Source organism: Brassica oleracea, chromosome C1, assembly GCF_000695525.1.
Source record: "Brassica oleracea var. oleracea cultivar TO1000 chromosome C1, BOL, whole genome shotgun sequence".
NCBI classification, from domain to species: domain Eukaryota; kingdom Viridiplantae; phylum Streptophyta; class Magnoliopsida; order Brassicales; family Brassicaceae; genus Brassica; species Brassica oleracea.
Genome location: NC_027748.1, coordinates 42,536,588 through 42,539,772, shown reverse-complemented (window position 1 = coordinate 42,539,772; position 3,185 = coordinate 42,536,588).

Sequence of the window (3,185 nt, the reverse complement as noted above, 5' to 3'; positions counted from 1 at the left end):
TATGAAGTTTTACTAAATTAATTGACAAAAAAATAAAATGATACCCATGTACAATGAAAGATAGTTTAATATACATTTATAGAATTGTATAATGTGTTTAGAAATTTTTAAAAAACACTAAAGATCGTAGACTTCAGTATAAAGAGCTTTTACCGAAAAATTCAATATTTTCATAGGGGTTGTTAACCAATAGATTTTGAGAAAAATTCAAAAATATGAAAATACTGTTTTAATGCATAGTTGCATCCTTCACTACCCTATGATGAGGGTCAAAGAGGTTTGGAACTTTTGTTGTCTCCGTTTCTCTAGAAAATAGCGATTTTATAGTGGTTAGTCCACCAATTTAGGAAGTACTATGAAGTTTTACTAAATTAATCAACAAAAAAATAAAACGATACCCATGTACATATAAGAGAGTTTAATATAAATTTATATAAATGTAGAATGTGTTTAGAATTTTTAAAACAATACTAAAGATCATAGACTTCAGTATATAGAGCTTTTACCGAAAAATTCAATATTTTCGTAGGGGTTGTAAACCCATAGATTTTAAGAATTCAAAAATAGGAAAATACTGTTTTAATGCCTATTTTCATCTTTCACCAACACATGATGAAAGTCAAAGAGGTTTGGAACCTTTGTTCTCTCCGTTTTTCTAGAGAATAACGATTTTATAGTGGTTAATCCACCAATTTAGGGAGTACTATGAAGTTTAACTAAATTAATTGACAAAAAAATAAAATGATACCCATGTACAATGAAATATATTTTAATATACATTTACATAAATGTATAATGTGTTTATAAATTTTAAAACAACGCTAAAGATCGTAGACTTCAGTATAAAGAGCTTTTACCGAAAAATTCAATATTTTCGAAGGGGTTGTTAACCCATAGATTTTGAGAAAAATTGAAAATTATGAAAATACTGTTTTAATGCATATTTGCATCTTTCACAAACATATGATAAAAGTCAGAGAGGTTTGGAACCTTTGTTGTCTCCGTTTTTCTAGAAAATAGCGATTTTATAGTGGTTAGTCCACCAATTTAGGAAGTACTATGAAGTTTTACTAAATTAATCAACAAAAAAATAAAACGATACCCATGTACATATAAGAGAGTTTAATATAAATTTATATAAATGTAGAATGTGTTTAGAATTTTTAAAACAATACTAAAGATCATAGACTTCAGTATATAGAGCTTTTACCGAAAAATTCAATATTTTCGAAGGGGTTGTTAACCCATAGATTTTGAGAAAAATTGAAAATTATGAAAATACTGTTTTAATGCATATTTGCATCTTTCACAAACATATGATAAAAGTCAGAGAGGTTTGGAACCTTTGTTGTCTCCGTTTTTCTAGAAAATAGCGATTTTATAGTGGTTAGTCCACCAATTTAGGGAGTATTATGAAGTTTTACTAAATTAATTGACAAAAAATTAAAAAGATGCCCATGTACCATGAAAGAGAGTTAAATATACATTAATACAAATTTAGAATGTGTTTATAAATATTGAAACAACACTAAAGATCATAGGCTTCAACATATAGAACATTTACCAGAAATTCAATATATTTGTAGGGGTGTAAACCCATAGATTTTGAGAAAAATTCAAAAATATGAAAATTCTCTTTTAATGCATAGTTGCATCCTTCACTAACATATGATGAAGGTCAAAGAGGTTTGGAACTTTTGTTGTCTCCGTTTATCTTGAAAATAGCGATTTTATAGTGGTTAGTCCACCAATTTAGGGAATATTATGAAGTTTTACTAAATTAATTGACAAAAAATTAAAACGATACTCATGTACAATAAAAGAAAGTTTTATATACATCAATACAAATGTATAATGTGTTTAGAAATATTGAAACAACACTAAAGATCATAGGCTTCAGTTAATAGAGCTTTTACCGAAAAAATCAATATATTCGTAGGGGGTTGGTTAACCCATAGAATTTGAGAAAATTTCAAAAATATGAAAATACTGTTTTAATGCATAGTTGCATCCTTCACTAACATATGATGAAGGTCAAAGAGGTTTGGAACTTTTGTTGTCTCCGTTTATCTTGAAAATAGCGATTTTATAGTGGTTAGTCCACCAATTTAGGGAATATTATGAAGTTTTACTAAATTAATTGACAAAAAAATTAAAACGATGCCCATGTACCATGAAAGAGAGTTTAATATACATTAATACAAATGAAGAATGTGTTTAGAAAATTTGAGACAACACTAAAGATCATGGGCTTCAGTATATAGAGCAGTTACCAAAAAATTCAATATTTTCGTAGGGGTTAAGCCATAGATTTTGAAAAAAATTCGAAAAAATGAAAATATTTTTTTAATGCGTAGCTGGATCCTTCACTAACATATAATGAAAGACAAAGAGGTTTGGAAACATTGTTTGTCTCTGTTTTTCTAGATAATATCGATTTTATAGTGGTTAGTCCACAAATTTAGGGAGTACTATGAAGTTTTACTAAATGTAGATTGTGTTTAGAAATTTTAAAACAACACTTAAGATCATAGGTTTCGGTATATAGAACATTTACCAGAAATTCAATATATTTGTAGGGGTGTAAACCCATAGATTTTGAGAAAAATTCAAAAATATGAAAATTCTCTTTTAATGCATAGTTGCATCCTTCACTAACATATGATGAAGGTCAAAGAGGTTTGGAACTTTTGTTGTCTCCGTTTATCTTGAAAATAGCGATTTTATAGTGGTTAGTCCACCAATTTAGGGAATATTATGAAGTTTTACTAAATTAATTGACAAAAAAATTAAAACGATGCCCATGTACCATGAAAGAGAGTTTAATATACATTAATACAAATGTAGAATGTGTTCAGTAATTTTAAAACAACACTAAAGATCGTAGACTTCAGTATAAAGAGCTTTTACCGAAAAATTCAATATTTTCGTAGGGGTTGTTAACCCTTAGATTTTGAGAAAAATTCAAAAATATGAAAATTCTCTTTTAATGCATAGTTGCATCCTTCACTAACATATGATGAAGGTCAAAGAGGTTTGGAACTTTTGTTGTCTCCGTTTATCTTGAAAATAGCGATTTTATAGTGGTTAGTCCACCAATTTAGGGAGTATTATGAAGTTTTACTAAATTAATTGACAAAAAAATTAAAACGATGCCCATGTACCATGAAAGAGAGTTTAATATA